This window comes from Coloeus monedula (assembly GCF_965178545.1).
Source record: "Coloeus monedula genome assembly, chromosome: 5".
In the NCBI taxonomy this organism is placed as follows: Eukaryota; Metazoa; Chordata; class Aves; order Passeriformes; family Corvidae; genus Coloeus; species Coloeus monedula.
Genome location: NC_138785.1, coordinates 49,839,344 through 49,860,701, shown reverse-complemented (window position 1 = coordinate 49,860,701; position 21,358 = coordinate 49,839,344).

The window sequence follows — 21,358 nt, the reverse complement described above, 5'->3', positions numbered from 1 at the left end:
TATGAGTTAGCCAGGTCCATATTTTGTTGCATGGAAGAGGTTTTTCATATTGTTAAAAAAAAAAGTAAGGAATCTTCAGAGCTTATGGTTCTGTGCATGTGATTACAGAGGCTGATTTTTTTCCCTAGTAACTTTTTACTTTAAATTTTTGGCAATATTTTAAGGAAGCTTATTTAAATAGCCCATAGAATTCAGTGAATAATATCCATTCTTAGTGATTTTATATAGGCTAATCCATTTTAAGGTTTTATATAATCTATTAAAAACCGGCAAACAAACAAACAAAAAGGGGGGGGAAAGGAAGTTCCTATTAAGAACAAAAAAGCAAAGATCTAAACACAACAATAGTTGACATCTTCAAGGGGTCATAAACCCTCTATTAAACCTAGTTAGGGAAGGATCTGATAATGTATGCCTCCATTTTTAGTCAGGTACTGTTTATGAAAGACTGATTGAGATCTCTGAAGTGGGAAGATAGAGAAAGCACAGTAGTGACTGCAATGGATTCACAAGGGGAGAAGTGTGTAGGTACACACAAAAACAAAGAACCGTATTTGGTGTATTTGGTAGAGAAATAGCCCTGGAAGTTGCTGCTGTGGTACTATTCCTTCCTGGATTTAGAAGGCAGGATGGTAACATAAACAAATAAACAATCTAAGAACTAAACCAAACAAAAAAACCTGCCAACACTAACACAGAACTCAAAATGCAACACTGCACAGAGGGGTATTTAGTGAACCACCTACAAAATGCTTCATTTTAATCTACTGGGAGCAGAGGAGAAAGATTCTAAAGCAAATATTGAAGAGTATGGATGAGAATACAAGAGAAAAAGGCTTCGCATAGCCTAAGAAGTTTTAGATGCAGGATAACAGTTTCCTAGTTATTATCATAATGCAACAATAGCTACAAAATAACCTTGTCAACCTTGTCGTTTCAATTTTTTATGCATTTGGTTTCCTTTCCTGGATATGTCAGTGAATTCTTCTCTCTATAACATATTGCCATAGGCTAGAAGCACATAAAAGAGGTCTGTCAAAGATGTGTCACATGTAATAACATTACGCCATAAAGAATGCTGTCCTTGGTTGCTTCTGGAGGTCCACATTTCAAAGGTGTTGCCGCACCTGAAATACTCCATCTCAGACTCAGCTGGAATTACATGGTGTTTGTTCCCACCTTTAGCAAAAAACAGTGCATAGAAAATGACCTTCACGAGGTCTGGATAACATCCAAATTATGCTGGAAAAAAGGTGGAGGGGAGGCAAAATAAAACCTGCTGGCCATCTCTGTTCACTCAGAGATTTGCTCTTGATCTCCAGGGATTAGAAAGGCTGCTGCTCCTTAACAATGCAGGTAGTCAATGTTGAGACCAGTGTTGAAGCTGGGAGGATGATAAGCAGCTAAAGCACATCCCAAAATATCTTTCGGAAGTGATCAGGACTTCCAGCAGTTTGGGTGGCATTGCATCTACCTCAGTGCAACTAGTTGCTCTTTTCCATGCTCCCTTACAATTACATTTCTTCAGGTTTATTGCTCATCTGACCATCTTACCTCCTCCTCCTCTGCTCTCTTCAACCCCTCAGTTTATCATTTGTTATAAAAACTCACCAAAATTAGGTTGGTCTTTTCTGAGGAGCCATCTGCATTCTGCTTTTGTATTAAGTACCCTTTTTCACTTCACTATTTCTATTTAGCTCTAAAATGTTAGAAGCCAACTAATGCTGTGTGGTTTTAAAGCATCACACACACAAAAATATACAAACAGCTTGCTTGAATGCTAATTTCAGTATGTCATACATGCATGCCAGCATCACTTGTGGAGTAAAGAGTATTTTCAACTTTACTCAAGTTTTAATTAAAAAATTTAAATAATGTAAGTGTGAAGGATTTCTATCCTGTATATCAACTAAGATTGTCTCAAATGGGGTGACATCAGACCTGTCACGAGTGGGATTCAGCAAACCCTCTGCTCTTCAACATCTTCATAAGCGACCTGGATGCAGGACTGGAACGGATCAAATGCACAGATGATACAAAACTGGGAGAGATGTAGATTCCTTTGAAGGCAGAAAGTACCTGCAGACAGGCCTCAACAAATTAGAGGACTGTGCAATCACCAACCATATGACGTTCATTAAGGGAAGGTGCTGAATTCTGCACCTGGGATTGGGCAACCCTGGACCTATAGACAGACAGGGGAATGAGAGGCTGGAGAGCAGTGCTGTGGAAAGGGACCTGGTGGTCCTGGTCGATGACAAGTTGAGCATGAGTCAGCAGTGCCCTGGCAGCCAGGAGGGCCAACCATGTCCTGGGGTGCATCAGGCACAGCATCACCAGCCGGGCAAGGGAGGGGATTGTCCCGCTCTGCTCTGCACTGGGGCAGCCTCACCTCCAGTGCTGGGGGAAGTTTTGGGTGCCATGGTATAAGACATTAAGCTATTAGAGAGTGTCTAAAGGAGGACAACAAAGACGGTGAAGGATCTTCAAGGAAAGCTGTATGAGGAGTGGCTGCAGTTACTTGGTTCATCCTGTAGAGGAGGAGTCTGAGGGGAGACCTCACTGCAGGGACAGCCTCCTGTTGAGGGGAAGAGGAGGGCAGGCACTGATCTCTTCTCTGTGGTTACCAGTGACAGGACCCAAGAGCATGGTCTGAAGTTGTGTCAGGGGAGGTTTGGGTTGTTTATTTTTCATTTTTATTAAAAAAATAATCTATTTTATTGGTTTTTTTTTTTCTTATTAAAAAAATATTCTTCCCCCCGGGGGTGGTTGGGCACTGGAACAGGCTCCCCAGGGAAGTGGTCACAGCAACAAGCCTCACAGAGTTCAAGAAATGTTTGGACAATACCCTCAGGCACATGGTGTGGCTCTTGGGGACAGTGCTGTGTAGCGCTAAGAGTTGGTTTCGATGTTCCTTGAGTGTCCCTTCCAAAGCAGCTTGTTCTGTGATTCTGTGATAAAAGCTTCACCAAAACTGCCAAAGACAGGGGAAAAAAAAAAAGGCAGGGAATGATAGAGAAAATAAAAAGATAGGACAAGAAAAGAAATCAAGTATTCACAGCATCAGTGGAATGAAGAAGTTCCAGTTCATTGGAACTTCATGTACTTCATGCTTCAAGGGCTTTTGGAATAACAAAAAATTGTGCATGCTTCCTTTGCCAAAGCAAGTTGAAAAGACAGATGTTATCCTAACTTACAACCAGGGAGTCTGGCTGCCCATTCCAGTGGCATACTCTGGCCAATTAAAAGCTGACCTCTTTAGAAGTGAAAAGCAATAATACAAGCATGAGTCCAATGCTGATTCTGACTGCAGATTCTGTATTTTCCATCTGAAAAGATACACTATTTTGAGCACAAAGGAATGTTTCATTGGTGACATTCTGCAGGGTGCATTTAGAATAAATCATGGTTTTAAAGACTGACTGGTAGCATTGCTTGGCCTAGAGAGTAGAAGGATAGATCCAATTCCCTTTGAAATTAATGCAAAGGCTCATATTGAGGCAACTGTGTTGGAAACAGCATTAACTCTGGAATTTTTATTTTCTTTATAACAGAAAATCAGATTCAGCAGTCTTCCTTAGCACATTCCTATTGAACCATCATATAGGCACATTTTGCCTTTTTTTAATGCTTGACCTTTATACTAAATGTTAAATAGTTCTTATAATTTTAGCCTTACCACTCACAGAGACATGTTCACAGACACTTTAGAAATGTTTTTTCAGCTCACTTACCCCTCTTTGAAAAGACAGACAGTAAAAAAGTGCAATTCTAACTTTCCTCTGCTGGTTAGGTGGAGGAAGGTATTTTGCTTCTTCCTCCCAATTGTGTACTACTTTGTTTATAAGCAATAGTTAGTATTTTTCTCACATTTTTAAAGTTTAAAAAGGAAACTTCCTTGAGAATGCTCTTAATGAGATTCTGTCTAGTAAAGATTCTTTCTGTCACAACAGTTCAGTAGTCATACCTGAAAATACTTTTAAACCAGCTTGAATGTTTTAAGGAGTACAGCTTTTTAATCCTAGAACTGAAAAAAACAAAAAAGACATCCCCAAAAAGATGGATTAGACTACCATTAAGCACTGCTGTCTAAAGTGTTTCATCCAAGGGTGCGTATGTGTATTGCAGTCACACTCGTAGATAGAGCACAGAAGAGCTCCTGTATTACTTGCAGATGTAAAGATTTATTCTCTGTATTTTTGCTTAAAACTTGATTGAGTTTCTTCCACCTCCACTGCTACACCCATCTCAATTGTTCTTATTTGTCATGGACTGTGCAGGTTAACAAGCTTGTCACTTGTACTGGCATTTAAATTGCTGTTTTCATCTCCTTCCTCCTGTTTAATAATCTTCTCCTTTTTTTTGATAGGACCTGACATTTTTCTGAATTCTCCTTCCTACCATTTACAGAGATGCTTCCGGAATAAAAGTAAATAAATCAAAATTAACGATGACATGAGTGTGACAGCTTCCAAAATTTACAATTATTGTTTTCCATTTCCTCCTATTACTCTAATAACAGATAACAGTTTGACATGGACGTGGAAACAATATGCTTCAAAACAGCACTGGACTTATCTAGGGCATCAGCAAATTTGTTGAAAATCTTTTAGGCAGCAGCAGTAACCATTTCAAAGCTGTAAGACAATGTCTGAACCTGAAAAGAAATTAAAGGTTGCACCTTCAGGCCTCTCTAAAGATCTATAAATCAGCCGCAATTCACTTGTCTTCTGGCTAGAAACATGAGAATTGATGAGCAACAAGATTAGTGAAAACAAACTGCCACCACTCTGCCTACCAGGAATGATGCCCAGAAAATGCACTTGCACAAAATCTTTAGTTTAATTTACCTTCTACTGTGACTATGCTGATGAATCTGCATTTCAGTCATTTGCACTTTCACTCACTGCAGTCATTTAAAGCACAAAGCCAGATATCCTGAGTGTGTCAGAAAATAAAAACAAAACAAACAAAAGCCCACAAAGCAAGTATTCACTTATGGAGAAGTCCTCCTGATGTCCCTACTAATTTTTAGTCAGCTGCCATTCATATCAACAGCGACCTAACACAGTAAGCTGACCAACACGATAGGTCAAGTCAGAACAGCCAGCCCACTGAGAAATAGATCCAGAGACCAGTGATGAGAGGTGACTTTGTCTAGTCAGAGATTGTATTGCTGGTCCTTATTAGCATCCATTCATTCTATAGGTACATGATTAACTCTGAGAAGACTTAAGAACGTACTAAGAACCAAGGCTATAACATGTTGAGAAAAAGACTGCTGAGGTATAAAGGGTATCTTCCTCCATTTCTCAGAGTGAATCTTCCATGACTTCCCACCATGATATTTATATCACACAGTTCAACCGGTTTGTCCACACACACTTCAAACTTGGGACATGAGCATGATTTACTAAGACAGCTGTTGACACTAGTTTCACAAAGGTAATTCTGCTGTTATATCTTCCTATCACCTGCTCATTATTTCTCACAGTGTTTTTTTTTAAAGGATTCCTCAATATCCAATACCAAAACTCTCTGATGAATGACTGAAATCTTTCCAGTGTTGTTACTAAAGGCAGAGTACTCTATAGAATCTTCCGACTTTTAAATGTGTGGTCTCAACCTCATGACACAGGTATTCAACCCATTTCATATACCCTTCACTAGCAGGCTTGTGGAAATTATAGTAGTAACAGAGAAAATTTATAAATGTTGCCATTTTTGCAGTTCACAGGAATGTTTTAAATATGAAATAATATTTCACTATGTCACTGACGATGGTACTGGTTTAATACTCATAGAAGCCAAAGATAAATCAGAGGTACAAGCAAACAAAACAAAAATAATTTAAATTCTGAAGACAAATTATCTAAGCCAAATACCTGAGAAACACAAAGGGAGTCCAGGACTATGCACCACAGGAGGCAATCCTGTACTAAGTGGATACATGAACTAGATAATGAGCCAATGTTACCCCTTTCATGTAAAGTATACAAATTTAACCCCAATCCCAAACTATTTAGTCATTATTTAAATAAAACTAAAGCATTACTTATGAACTTGGAAAGGCTTCTAAACAAACCATGATTTATGGGAAATACATCTTGAGGTTAAAATTTCTTGCAGAACCTCAAAATTGTAACTCAGCAGTTTTAATCTGGTTTGCACTTTAGCCAGGATTGTCCCACCAAGATTCAAACTTGGGGATATGGTTTATGGGTGGTTATGGTGGTGCTAGATTGATGGCTGGACTAGATGATCTTGAAGGTCTCTTCCAGCCTTGATGATTCTGTGATTCTGTGATTCTTTGAGACAAGCAAATATTGAAGCTGTACCTCCTTGCAGCATTAGCTCCAATGACTTTGATTTCTTTGGAGTTTTTCTGGGGTTTTTTTGTTTTGTTTTGTTGGGGTATTCTTGTTTTAATTCAGGTGTACCAGTGTGCTACAGCACAGGGAGAGGCAAGAGACAGCTGCTTCCTCCAGGCTGGGATCTGGGACCTGGGACCTGGGGTCAGGCTGTGCTGGGACAGCAGAGCTGACTGTGAGTGAGAGGTGCTCTCTACAGTCCTAGATGTGGCAAAATATTGGTCCAGCATCCAAACAGGGAGCCCAGCCAGGAGCAAGAGGAGGTAGGACCAAATAGAGGATGGTATTCAGCTATTCTAAGAGGAAGGTCAGGCCAGAGACTGGATGTGATGTGGCCACTAGCAGGGCGTGGGGACGCCTCTGGGCAGGCTGATCAGTCATCAGCTTTAGTGTCCTCAGGGGCCTGGTATAACTGTTGAATTGCCAAATCTTGAGGTCACAGAATAAGCTGAGTTAGAAGGGACGCACAAGGAACTTCAACTCCTGGCCCTGCACGGGACCATCCGCAAGAATCACACAATGGAGTATTGTCCAAACCCTTCTTGCACTCAGACAGGCTTACTGCTGGGGAGCCTGTTCCAGTGCCCAACCACCCTCTAGGGCAAGAATCTTTACGTCATATGCAGCTTAAACATCCCCTGGCATAAGTTTAGGCCATTATCTCAGGTCCTGTCACTGGTCACCACAGAGAAGAGAATAGTGCCTGCCCCTCCGCTTCCCCTCACAAGGAAGTTGCAGACTGCAATGAGGCCTCCCCTCAGTGTCATCCAGACTGAACAGACCAAGTGACCTCAGCTGCTTGTCATATAGCTTGCCCTCAATGGTGATTTTTGTTGCTCTCTTTGGACACTCTCTAACAGTTAAGTATCTTTCTGTGCTCAAATCAGTGATCTCTCTGTAGGCAGAGTAATGGACTGCACTTCTGAAAATTGGGAATATGTACCTTCTACCACAGTTGGATTTGTTATGAGGCTATTAAGATTTTAGTCTTTCACTTCAAATCCTTGTCAAATGTTGACCTTTGTAAAATAACTTACACTGAAAGAAAGCCATCTATACCAAACTTGACTTAGAGATGTCACTATTTTTATTATTTGGTGAACTTTTCCTGAATTATCCAAGCATTCTCAATAGCTCAATTACTAATTTTTCAAGGTAAGTTGTAGCTTTTTTCAATTCAACTGGACTGTGAATTATATGTAATTTTAATAAAAGCCTGACCTTTGTTGCTGAAACATTTAATCTTTCAAGAAGTGTCGTGGGTTGGGTTTGTAACCGGACAGAAACACCAATTTAGTGTAGTGGTTTGGTCCAAAATACTCATTACTGTTTATCTGCTGTGAGATAAGAATTAGGAGAAATGCAAAGCAGGCACCAAACTTGAAAGAATATAAAGAAGTTTATTAACAGACCTAAAAGAAGGAAAAAAAAAATATACCACCTTCAGAACTCTCCTTCTTCCCCCACCTTCCTCCCTTCTCCCACTGACAATGTAAAAAGACAACCCTTGAGATGTTCAGTCTGTTTACCACTTCCATAATAACCTTGTTCAGTCCATTTAGAAAGAGAAGTCTCTTCTTGCTCATGCTATGAAAACATTATCACAACGAGACAGCCGCCCACTTCCAAATATTGTTCAGTCCATTTAGGAAGAGGAGTCTCTGCTCGTATGTGAATCCCTTCCCCCGACTTGCAGCTTTTCTGCAACAGCTTTCGAGGGTCCACTCTTGAAGTTTTTTGGGGTACAATTTTAAGGTTGAGCCATTCAGAAACAAAAACAGAGGCCCTTCTCCTTCCCTGGGAGCAAAGGGTCTTCATCATCTTCATCGTTAGGACTGTCTCTGGGAGCATCTCTAGGAACTGAGGTTTTCTCCTTTCCCATTTGGAGCAAAAGTCCTCATCTGGTCCATCTCTCCCTGTCCAAACTTCTCGTGAAATTACAGCTGCGTCAGCATCTGCCTATCTCAGCGCAGGTGCTTTTGCTTACAAGTTGAACACTCCACCCCCCATATCTTCATGAAATTACAACAGGATACTCTGATATATCATAGCTTCACAACAGAATTTCAGCTTTAAGCATCTCCTCTCTCTCTTCCCTCAGGTTTTCAGCTCTTCACAGCAGTAAAAGGGTTAATCTCACCTCAGCCTTGCAGCTTTGCAGCTGGAATGTTGAATTTTCCTTATCGAAGTGGAGAGGGGGGAGAGCCGAGCCGCTCCGGCTGCCCACGGCAAGGCAGTGGGGGGGGTTCCATGGCTGGAACAGGTCCATGGCTCCAGGATGGCCGTGGCCCGGCCCAGCCTGGCCCAAGCAGGGCCTGGCCGGGCCCGCTGGCCCCCACACGGGGCCCGCAGCCACCTGTGCCAGCGCCGGAAACGAGAGAGAGCTTGGAGGGGGAGTTTGCCTATTCTTAAATGTGAATCACAGAGGTGGTCCCAACTTTAAGTGGCTTAGAGAATTGTCCATATTCAAACTGGCCAGCTGATAGGTTCTGTCAGTTCCCAGAGGAAACTGTAAGCACCCCTTAGCAAGGACATCCCTTCCGGGACTATGCTTGCTAACCTATGACAAGAAGATTCAGGATTTTTGATGTAGTTGAAACACCATGAAGATAGGTAAAAGCAGCTGCTGTTCCATAGGCTCAGTTCCTCTTTTCTCCATTGTATATTACATCCTGTGCATCCTTACCAGTCTAAGCTTACCTACAGATGTTGATGAGAGTTATCTGAAATGAGAAGGCTTCTGGATAAGCAGAGATGGGGTTTTTTTGTTGTTGGAATCTGTTGCTTCATATACTACAGCATTGTTGCAATTTTTTCCCAAGGCTTCTATTATCTCATTTTGGATAACAAGAAATGTGAATTGTCTTTGATTCATTCTCAGGTACCTTAAAATATTCACAACATTTTCCAGGTGCAGTGCACATATTGCTGAATAAAGATGCAGTCATCTTTGACATACAAGAATATATTTTCCATCTTCCTCAAAATACAAATGTGTGACTGGATGGGTTATCCTTAATCATCAGATCTAGTAATTTGTTTCTCCAGAATGCTGGTCTATAAAATTATTAATTTAAAAATCTTAGCTTGAATGCCAATCTTCTTGTTTGGTTGGTTTTTTTCATTCTTATTTATTTCTAGTACTTCCATAAAAGATGAAACCATGTAACTGTCTTAAGAACCTGATGGGTCTTTTTAGCTTATCTTTATTCCTAGCTAGTTTATATCCATTTATATATCATTTATACTTCTCTGTTCACACTGTATGTCACTGGATTTGTATGATTACATTTTTACTTTTTTGGTCCATTTTGTACCAGTAGTTTGAACTTTGTCACTAGTCACTAGTCACATTAAATTTTCTCTTCTATGTGATATCAATATGAAGAGGCTTTCCTATGATGAGGTTTGTATCTGAAATACTTGTTGGCACAAAAATCTTCACGCAAAAGGCACTGCATTTTTATTATTACTCTATTCAAATTTCCTAGTACTATTAATCCTTATTAAAATTTGTCTTCTTTCACTTATTCCATTCCTTAATGTCATGTGATTCTTTTTGCATTATATTCTGTACACTAATCTTTCAGCACAAAGATTTTTTGGTTAATATAATGCATATTACTTCCTATTTCCAGTATAATTTTGCCATTCTCCCCTTTCTTTTTTCTTTTTCTTCCTTTTTTTTTTTTTTCCCTGAAAGAATCAAAAGTGCTGGCATGATGCCCTGCTGGGACATTACTGAGATTCTCTACGTTGTGTTTTTCCAGCTAGAAGAGTCTGTCTTGTGGAACAACTTATCTGTTAAAAGTACTTCATACCCCAATAACATTAAAAACAAAGTACACTACTAAGATAGAGAATAATGGAGTCATTAAATCTGCACGTATCTCAGCACTTGTCATTGTTTTCTGAATTTAAAATGCACAGACTTTAGTGTCGATGGGTAACAAATACTATCGAATTCTGGAATTTCATTGCAGTGGATGGTGTGGTAGAGCCAGGACTTACCTCTGTGCGAGCTGCAAGATGAATGCTTTCTGCAGTATATATTTAGCAAAAAGTACTGGTTGGTGATTGACACATATATGATAGGAATTCTTCTGCAAACAAGCCCTGACAAGAGTTGTTTTCCCTTTATGATCACTAGTATTCCCCTATAGAATACACTGACTGTTTGTATTAGCCAAGAGGAAAAGTACCTTTATACATCATTATGAAATACCTTGTATCACAGTCTTGTGCACATGTATCATCTCTGGCTGGCAGTATTTTTATCGTCAGAATAGAAAAGCTCCTAGCACTCTGCCCTCCTTCCCCCAGCCTTAGGTAGAAACGTGAACTTTAGATATGTGTTGTCATTCCAATAGGGGCAAGTCCTTCCAACCACTTTTCATTAACACAGGTGCACGTGATACACTTTGTGTCACAAGAGGCTCTACTCATCAAGGTAGGTGGTCAACTGCCTGCTGACTTGGGTGAAGCTATTTAAAGATTTATGCTGTCCTGCATCTTTATCAACAGGAAGTTTTCAGCTGATCCCTGGATGTTGCCAACCTGCTGCCTGCACCAGCTAGTGTGGAGTTGTAAGTCAGTCCCCTCATAATCCCATACAGCTGGTATCTCTAATTCTCTGCAGAGATTTTCTTTAATCTAGTTCACTGTGTCCCACTGTGGATATTAACTGAACACCTAGCAGAGGAACCATTACTAAAAATAAACTATTGCCACTAAATTCTATGTGGGATTTGCAAAAATTCCTTTTACAGTTTCCAAAGGGAAATTGCTGATTTATGACAGTAATTAAAATTACAAGCTTAATTTAAGCCAGCCAGTTAAGGCAGTGGTTAGGATAAAGAGAAAAGAATTAACCTCACTATAAAATAGGTGTATAAGGCAGGTGGGATGTATATGCTGCCAGAGCGGACTGCACTGTGCTCAAAAAGAGCCATGACTTAGTCTGGATACCTAATTTTTAAACAGCTAACACTAGGGTAAGCTCCAGCCAATATTTACATATTTAAAATTCAGTACATATTAGTCACATGGTGTTCATGTGACTTTACAAGATGGAATCTATATTTCTATGCATACAGCTCAGTGTATGTATAGCTGATGCTTAGGCAGCAGCACAGGCACCAGATATTGCAGACTTTGTGTGTGTGTTTGCAGTTAGAAAGCCTGCGTTTCTTCCATGATTGGTATCGATCACCCATCGATTTTCTGGCTCACCTTCCAATCAGATTCTTCTATTAAATAGGAATAAAAAGCTGAAAGTGATTTCACAAATCAAAGAGCATTTATTTCAGTTGTGCCCAATCCAGGTAAGAAAAATACCAAAGATAAACTGTAAAATTCACTGGTTGTTTTCTCCCTCCATGCCTGTAGGAAAGCTAGTTTAGAGCTTTTTCCCTTTCATAATTGGAACATCCTTTTGATTTACAGCTTAAGATTTTTTTAAATCAGAAGTTTCTTCCTATTTTTATGCCACCATTGACCTAGAGAATATTTATTCTCCTTCTTTGTCATTTATCTCTCACTCCAAATTTTTCTATAAAGAATAAATATATATCTTTGGAGCACTGGTTTTTATTGGCTAACAAAACTGAGATTTTCCTACATGTATTAGCGTAGGTTTTTGTACCTCCTGAGATGGATTTATCACACACGTGATATTTAAAATACTATTTTATCAGTGCCAAGCAGAGTCACAGTAGTTTCTTTTCCTCTGTCTTGTAGAAATACTGAATACAGGTGCAATTGTATATGGCTAAGATGAAATTTGTAGATCCGTTTTGTAGGTCCCTGGCTTTGTTGCTTATATCATAGCTTTAGAAAAAGATAGCTATTCCAGCTGACAAAAATAAATTCATTAGATATTAACAAGTAATTTATTTGGACTTGTCAGGAGGCTATACTAATTGTAAGAATATAAAGGAAATATATATATACATAATGGTTTATCCTTAACATAAGAGGGCATATCAATAACATGCTTTTGGAGTATGTGTAAATGAAGTAGTAAATATTTTTAATAGTAAGTGCTTTAGTAAAAAGTTCAGGAATTTGGGCAGTATTGATGCTAACATTAACCTATCTGTAAGGTCAGACTGTGATAATAATATGTACAATGACCCCATTCCTGATGATACTGAAGGGATGAAACATATTACTTAACCAAAAAGCCTAGAGTCCACTAAAAAAACAAAGGTAATCAGGTGTTTATTTGGCAGAATGTACTTAACACAGTGATAAGTGTTTAAGTGTCGTATCTTTACATTATGTTCAACAAATAAACAAGGAGGTTTGAAAGTGAAGAGAGCACGTGACAACAAAAAACCAATCGCGTACAATCAGCCATACTCTCTTGGAAAGCAAGGGCTCTCCACTCCCACCACTTCTTGGTATTATCTTTTATTTACTTCACTGCTATAATGTTTGGTTCTTATTTGCATCTCATCTGTGGATGCATGCTCTGTCTCCCAGCTTTCTGTAGCTGATGGTTTCAGGCTATGTCATTTACAGCCCCATTGTTTCCACTGCTCTCCCTTGCAAATTGTTTCCATGTTCTTTCTCTTGCTTTCCTTTTCCCTCACCCATTCCCCAAAAGTACTTTCTAACTTTGTTGTTCTCTTCCCCCCCTTATCATGAATCCATTGAAAGCAGCATAGCCAAGCAAAAAGGTTCTGGGTCTCAATGAGATGTCAGAGTATGATGTTAATTTTTCACATTTTCCTTAATTTCTATGGACCACATTTCCAATGACATAATGTTGACTTAACATTTGTGTATGGGTACTCCTTTCTAGCTCTTGGAGCCAGAGAATTATTTTGAAAAGCATTAAACAGCTATCTGTCTTTGTCTGGGATTTTATTATTATTGTATTTAACTCCTGAAGGAATAATAAGCAGAAATTGACCTTCCATATTCACAGCAACAGGGTTTTATATATCAAATAAGAGTTGGGGTTTTTTCCGCCTGTAAATCTTTGCTACTGTTTTTGTGACTTAGTCAGTCATTTCACCCCCTAAGCAGAAATGCCTGTGAGGCTTTCACACAAAGGGATTTGGCTTGTTCTCTGAATTCACAGTGTAGCCCTGAACAGCAGTAGTTATTCGTTGGGGGTTTTTCCCCCCTCTATATTCCAATCATTTTATCGTTAGTGAGTTTCAAAAATAAACATGTTTTATCCCCTTGAGCAACTCACAATATGCAGCTGAATTGAATAATATATTGTTTTCAATTTGTTATACATGTGCCAATTTAAATTTTCAGGGACAAAACTGCTCAGGAATATGCAGGGTTAGATATCCATGTATCTTTCAATAAAGTGCAATCAGATTTCTTTTGGTCCTGAATCATTGCTAAAAAAAAAGATGTATGGTTACTAGTGAGCATGCTTGCTTCAAGAACACTGCATTTCTACATGCTCAGAATAATTTTATATTCATTTTGATTAGAGCAAACTGCTTACTCTCAAGAGGCTGACAAACACTAAAGATTTCCACTTTAGTGGTTTACAATGACATCAAAGTGGCCTTATATCTTTGCAAAGATCTGTTTCCTTGGTAACACGAAGCAAACTGTTCATTTCAGAGGTGCGTATAGAGCGCAGCTGAGATTTTATTTTTGTGTTAAATATCAAAACTTAATGTGGATAATGACATTGTAAAAAATATATTACTGAGTTTAAAAGATATTCAATCTTCAAATAAATAATACAAAGGGTCACATTGGAATATCAATAATTTCTAATTATATTTAGATAATGTTATTTGTTGGAAGTAAAGTACAATATGTTTACATGCTTATTAAATGAATTTTACTTTAATGTAATTAAAAAAATACGATTTTTTTTTAAGGGCAAACAACAAAACCAGAATAATGACTGTTGAAAAAGCACATGTATTAAGAAATATTTCATGGAAAAGTATTTCCCAACAAGTAACTTTTAAAGAGTTTGCAAGCACTGTTTAGTTAACAATGAATGATTTCTCAGTCAGGAGGACCTTTCTCCTCTAAACACAAGGTTTATGCACACAGAATTGCAATGAAAAATGGCTCGAGTTTCATACAATCAATAAATGATTAAAACTCCCCATCCTGCCTCCATTTATTTGTTAGACTCCTTTGCTGTATCTTAACTAAGGACCTGAACAGGACATACATCTAAGCATGAGCTTAGCTTTTGAAGTGGCAAACATTTGTACGGAAGCCATCTGAGTCTAAGAAAGATGTGAGGAGCAGAGGCAAAACTTAAAAATTCTCATGAACACCATGAAGCTGTTACAGCTGAAATTATTACACGTCTACATGCAAATGAGTACTCGTTTTCTGACATATCATCTAAACATCTGTCAGAACATCTCCACAAATCAAACAAACTGACACTCCAGTTATGATCAATAATCACTCTGCTCAGGTGCTCATTAGAGATGGGAAAACAACCATTTCCTTTTTGTCTTGATGGAAAGGGAAGAAATGTGAGGTAGGGGTTGGACAGAGCAACAAGAGAAGTGGTGAAAAAGAAATTCGGCAGGACCCAGACAGAGAAACTTTATGGAGAAATGTGAGGACCTCTCTTGGGAGAAAGCAGGGGTGTGCTTTCATAATCAAGGAGACAGTATACTATGAAGGCCAAGTGTAGTTTATGGGCGCTGAATAAAACTCCTGCAAAGAATTCAGCCCCTACCATCTTCCTAGACACTACTCCCATAAATTATTGCAAATTATGCTGGCGTAGATCTTCCAGGGAAACTGGGATTATCCAAATGAGCCCTTTTTGTAATAGGAACATATTGTCAGTCTTTTTTTTTTTACCGTTTCCTTGTAAGTCAAGCTGTGAGGACACACAATAGTCTCATCCTTCAAATTATTATAAGGTGCATTTGGTTAGCAGAAAATGTCTAGTCTGCTTCAAGAGTAGATTGGAAGAGGAAGCCCAACGATCTGCCTGATAACCAAACAGAAGAATTGTACCAGATCTCTGGCAGGGAATCATGCTCAACACTAAAATGTGCAAGAAGGTACTTCTTCTTCTAAACAGTAAACATTTTTAACAGCAACTATGCAGTGCTGTATGGGCTAGTGCTATGCTATTCTGCAAATTAATAGACAGAGTGGGGATACAAAACCTTATTTACAGGGAGACATTAGAGAACAATAACTTTCTTTTCTTCCACTAGATTCCATGCCACTATTCTAGATAAAGTCAAGAGCTCCTGTGAAAACTGAAGCCCTTTCCCATGCAGCATTGTGTTGAAAATACACTCATGTTCTTGGGTACTTCTGATCTGGATTCTTCTTATGGGTCAGAGGAACTGAGGGTGGTAGTATTTGGTTTTTTATACTATAGTTGAAAAATTTATAAATGAATAATCAGTGTGGTCCAGTCTGTCATCATTGTTATAACATAGAAGCTAATCAAGTTCCCACTGCTACATCATTATTACGGTTGATAGATTTTGTTAATTTATTGGTTTGCTATTAGTTTTTGTTGGAGCAATTTAATTTATCTACACATTTGGCCATCAGATGGCCAAAATATCTATCAGATAATCTATTCTCTGTTGTTCTCAGCTTTGAACCTATAGCAGCATAGACTGTAATTAAGCACTACAGCTGTGAACAATCAGCACCAAAAGGTGACAGGTTATTTAACATATGGAGCATGAGCAGCATAGTGCACCAGGAATAGTCATCCAGCAGGAAAGATCTTTCAGAGAAGGTTTACATCACCAAAGAGTTGATGCATGCTGTCAAGAGGAATCATCGAGATATAACCTGATGTGCTATGGATAATGCAGATGTGAGGAGGAGTTACCTCATCTTACGGCTCAGAAAAACATTAAATGTAACAGAACACTAGTGTCAAGCCAAGGTAACAGCAGAAGAATGACAATAACCAGTGTTCACATTTCATAAGAGCTCTTCTGGCAGATGGCCCTTGAGGCATTAATTTAAAGTAGGGCTACTTTTTGACAAGTATTTCTATTTTTACCATCTTCTGTTTCTCGCATTCAAAAGAAAACTGCACATGACAACTTGCAAATTGTAACACCAAGACTCCTGGAAATTTTTCCCACCCCAGAAACTTCAGGAAGGAACAATCAATATAACTTATTATTATGTGGTGCTAGTGCTATCAATTTGTTTAAACTCTTGTAAAGGGACAGAGATGACAAAAACTACTGTGATATGAATCTCAGTGCTCAGCACATGGCCTCCACGCATCTCCTCTTGCTTTAGAGTTCAAACAATTCCTTCTACAGGATTTTTGTCTAGCCATTGACACACAAATGGTACTTTCCAGTAGCTCTGTACACTAGACAGAACTCAGAATTGTATAATTCTTCCAAGCTAAGCGGGAGTGAAAGAGGAGATTTCCACTCCTTGGGTGATTGGGGTGAGGAGAGAGACCTTCCTGATGAGCTGAACAAAGACAGTATGGAACCTCTACAGTGGTATGGAGTAGTTTCCTGGCAGCACTCAGGAAAAGACACAATTTGGCAATAGACTCCATCACCACAGGGTTAACTGCCACCAGCCAAGACCTGGATAATCAGTCATAGTTACAAAAATGAATTTGTCATCTCCTGAACTTTCAGCTTTGTGCATCCAGGAGAAAAGGAATAGTTCATATGATGTGACCCCAGCAATGGTGATGGCAGTGAAAAAAACACCTATAGTAATAAGAAAGCTAAATTTCCATAGTAGTCTTTCAAATATGTTTTCTTTCCATGTTTATCAAGTAACAGAAAGTTGCAATACTTAGTAAACACAGTTTTTCATGGAAAGCACTTTTTCTGGTGTGAAAATAATGTGAAAGAGATTGGAAGATGAAGAAATATTAACAAAATAATTTGGAGCTCTACAAGATTTTGCAATCATTTAACAAATGTGATTAAAGTTGGTAAAGCCACAACTTTACAAAACGAGGATTTAAAGTTCATTTCTATAGCTCAGGCAAAACCTTTAGCGTTTTTGTGTGCAAATAAGGGTTAAACACAGGAAAGGGGTTTTTTTAAATAATAAAATCCATTAATAATGCAGATATATTTTTACTGATCACTAGAGGAAAAATAATTCAGTCCAAAAGAGGTAAAAAAATTAAATAATAAAGAAATGCAATAGAGCATTAAAAAGACAGAACTATTTAATTATGGAATAACAGATTGATATTCACAAACACTTCATAAACAGAATAATGTGTGTAAAAACCTTGACTCATGCTAATACTTCTATTTATTTTTTTGGGTTTTTTTAAACTGCCAATCATAGCTGAACAGAATTCAAGACAAAGGCTTAATTTATCATTTTTGAAGATCCTTTCATTTTATTAAACCAGATTATATTCACTTTCACTGGTTTAATTCTATTAGCAAATTAATTTTCTTTTTTTAGTTTTAAAATTTAATTTTTCCTATTTTCTTTCCTGTATTACCTGTTCCTTCTTTTTATACAGTAGGGATTTTTTGTTGGTTTTTTTCTTTAATAAAACTGTTTATTTCTACCTAAACCTCTTATTTAGTTATTTTCACTCTTCAAACATATTAAGAAAGCTACCACCTGGCACAAAACAAAGCCACAGCAACAAACAGAATTATTTGCTGGGAATTAAATCCATAAAATATGACTATTAATCAGACCTTTGAGCCTAAATCTTTAGTGCCATGCAGACAATTCGCATTCTGCTACCTACCTTGCCATGCAGATTTATTTTATTCTTCTTTGCCTGTTAGTGCATTAGTGATCTATTTCATTTTTTTATTGAGAAATGGTGCAAACTCCACATAAATCTTAAGAGAAATGTGTTATCCTTTTATTAGTATACACACACATCTTTGGACAATACCCTCAACAGGAAGTTTCAGAGATTTCACAGTAACCCCAGGTCAGTTTTGTCGTATGAGTGTCTGCTAAGAAGGCTATCATCCAGATTAAGTTCCTTCCTTCAGGAAAACATTAGCTTCATTGTAGGAAATAAATGAAAATAAAATGCTTTGATAACCTTATGAGTGCTGCTATGAACATACCTTTGCTGCTGGACATGTTGCCTTTTTTCTTTCTGTGTATTAGACAAATACTCATTTGAACTTGTGCAGCATTTTTTGATGGTGCATTTGTTGAAGGTGAAGACAGCACCTCTTCACAAGCATACAGTTCAGTAGCAGAAAAGAAAGTTTCACCACCAGCATAAATCCTTTCTTTTCTGATTTTCAGGTTATTTTTTTCAGGTTATATTTTTCAGGTTATTTTACTTTCTCCATTTTTTTAAAATCAAGGTTTTCTTGTTTTAATACAATTGCCTGTTTTTGCTACATATTTGATGCTATCTCTGATGAAGTTTCCAATCTACAATGACATTTCCTCTCACCTTCATAACTCTTTTCCTGGCAATTTGCAAAACACTTGAGGAAGTTTACCATGTCACTGCCTTTCAAACTGTAATTTCCTGTGTTTACTTGCAAGAGAATTCAAATTCTGGTAGAAAACTCAGAACACAGAATGCTTCTTTTACTCTGCCTTCTTGATTCTTTTTCTCCGACTACAACTCCTCGCTACAGTGCAAGGACCATTTCTCTTGTCTGCTCCTGTCATCTCCTATATAGCTCCAAGGATGCATGCCAAGGAAGCGGGTGTGTTTGAGGTGCAAAAGAATTGTTGAACAAGTAACAGATTTACTGTTTTTCCATTTCCATCTACAATTCAGAAAAATCCTTTGTTCTAGTCTTTGGGATTCCTCTGCTTTAAGAGTTTAGGTTAAGAGTGGTAAAAAGTGTGACTGTACATCTCTGTGTATGCCTGTGCCATCCAATATACAACAAATACACAGAGATACAAATGAAATCCAGCAGAGTTACCAATTTAAGTTTCCAAGTATAAAGAATACCTAGACAAAGTATATATTTGTCTTCCACAGAATTTCAACTTGTCTAGGCGTGTAGAATTTAAGAATATACTGATGTAACTCAGCAATATGCAATATTGCTAAAGCAATTTATGTAGAAAACAGTCTATGTGTTGAATGTATACATTACTGCCAAGAAAGAGAACCAATTAGTCCTTAGATAAACAGATTATTTTTATGATGTGGGACAGAAAGAGCAGCCATGAAGAAAATTAAGAAGTCTCCTAGCTCTAACAACTGTATCAAAACTTGGTATTTTCAAGTGGAAAGAATAATCTTAGCTCTACGCATTTCATGGTTGCATACAGATTAAGTCTTCCACTGACAAATCAAGAGAGGGAAGTTTCAAAATGAAAAGTGTATGAATGCATCAATTACATGACAATATTTACAAGTTTATTTACTAAACAATTGATAACAGAATACAAATTATTTATGTGGATTTAGAAAAGGATATGCGTGATGTTAAATTATTAAAAGGCTTCAACATTTATGGATTTTTTTAGAAAAAATCATTATGCAAGTAAGTAAATCAGACAAAAGTACGGTGATATTGCACTATCAGAGCAAAAAAAATCCCTTCCTTCCAAAGCTGAAAGGTAAAAGGTTTCAGAAGTTGGGAACACCACTTTCAACCAGAGGTGACCAAAATCCTGCCCTACCAAAAGAATCTCAGCCATGCTAGGGCTGATGACTGAGCGTAAGAGTAAGCAGCTTGCCAGCCTTGTCCATGACTGGGACTGGGGCAGAGTTTGTCTACCCTGGTGTACTGGGTGTTTCTGAGACAGTTATTTTCCCCATAGCAGCCCTCCCAGAGCTGCTTTGCACTGGTAGCTATAAAGGTCTTGGTAACACACCAGTGTTATGTGCTGAGCAGAGCTGGCACAGCATCAGTGATCGCTCTCCAACATTCCACCCACCCATCAGCAGACTGGGGATGGGCAAAATCTTGGGATTTATTTTTCTTTGCCTTCCAGAGTACTTGCTAGGTATGCTGAAGTCCTGTTTCCTGAGAGGTGGCTGGACATTGCTTGTGGATGGGAAGTAGAGAATAAATTCTAATTTTTTCCCCTTGCATGTGCATGTGCAACCTTCCATTTTTGCTCTAGTAAACTGCTTTTCTTGATCTACAAGTTCTTTTCCATCTTATTTTTTCTCCCCTGTCCACATGAGAAGGGGAAGTGATAGAGAGGCTTGGTCGACACCTGGCATCCAAAAAAATTGAATCCCTCACACCTGGTAAGAGAACAAATGCCAGAGCCTTATTCATCTGATTTTCCAGAGACCAAGTTACTCAAACACAATTTAGTGTTTCAGTAACTTGAATGATCATAGACAGATAGCCTCAATAAGATGTGCCTCCATCAGTAAGTAAAAGAGAATTTCACTGAATGCAGTTTCCCTTTCCTTAGCCTGCTATCCCAGCACAAGTCATAGTCCACTTTAAATCATTCCAGCTTGCTGTCTGCTCACAGATTAAAGTGGAAAAAAAAATAGAATAATGAAATATTCAGTATTTAATACCAAATAACAGAAAAGCAAACAGAAAAATATTTAAGACATATGTACCAAGGTAGTACACATACCAAGGCACGCTAGGCAAAGGAATAAAGTACGTCTAAACTGATTAAAGAAAGCTGATAATTTTTTCCTAAGGAAAAATTATTCACTACAGAAACAGAAGCAGATGGCTTGACTCTATAGAACTGTACAAAAATCTCAAGCTGCTTCCCCCTGCCCAAGGAAATAAAACCAATAAAATGTAAAATAATTCTTGATATACTTTTATAGAAACATCAAATATAGAGTTACATATTGGTATTGATTTAAAAACAGATTTCAATTGCACCATTTCCTGTTGACTGTTAAACTATTTCAAAAATTATCTTCTCCAAGTGCCAAGAACAGTCAAACTGGGGTTTTTTTTACCCATAGTATGAATCAGTTGCTTATAATATGTTTTAAAACCAGAATCTATTTTCTTACCATATAAAACAGCAAAGTCAAATCCAAGTATCCCCTTCCAAAGCCATTTGTGATCAGAACACAAACTTCTTCAGGACACAGATGACTTCTG